Genomic DNA, 644 nt, shown 5'->3' on the forward strand with positions numbered 1-644 from the left:
CAGCAATTGAAAGAGAATGTGTCCAAATACCACGTGAAATGATTCGTGATGTTTGCAATTCCACCTGTCATCGTTATCAGCAGTGCCTGGACCAGAACGGTCATCAGTTCGAACACCTGCGATAACTCAAAATATTCTATACTTGTCTTCTTTAACTTGGATTATAAAACTCAAACATATCTTAATAAACATTCTATTTATAATCATTCAAAATGTGTATACATTTTTTTGGGACACCCTGTATATATATATATATATTTAATATTTGAATTTTGAATATTTTCAAATATTTTGTCCAACTGTAAATTTATATCTCTCTTACTCTTAGACCAACAGTAACCTATTTCACAAGGTCACCAATTAAATGTTTCAATAAGTGACCTATGCAGTTCTCTGAAATAAAACTAGAGGTATTTTCATATTTATAAATTGATGCTGGCAGCCATGTACAGATTCTTTAGGTTGAGTATGTTTTTTTTGTAATTAAGCACAAAGCTACACAGTGGGCTATCTGTGCTCTGCCCACCACGGGTATCGAAACGCGGATTCTAGCGTTGTAAGTCCGCAGACATACCGCTATGCCACTGGGGGGCCTTTTTTTGTAATCAAGCACAAAGCTACACTGTGGGCTATCTGTGCTCTGC

This window comes from Limulus polyphemus, unplaced genomic scaffold, assembly GCF_000517525.1.
Source record: "Limulus polyphemus unplaced genomic scaffold, Limulus_polyphemus-2.1.2 Scaffold5474, whole genome shotgun sequence".
In the NCBI taxonomy this organism is placed as follows: Eukaryota; Metazoa; Arthropoda; class Merostomata; order Xiphosura; family Limulidae; genus Limulus; species Limulus polyphemus.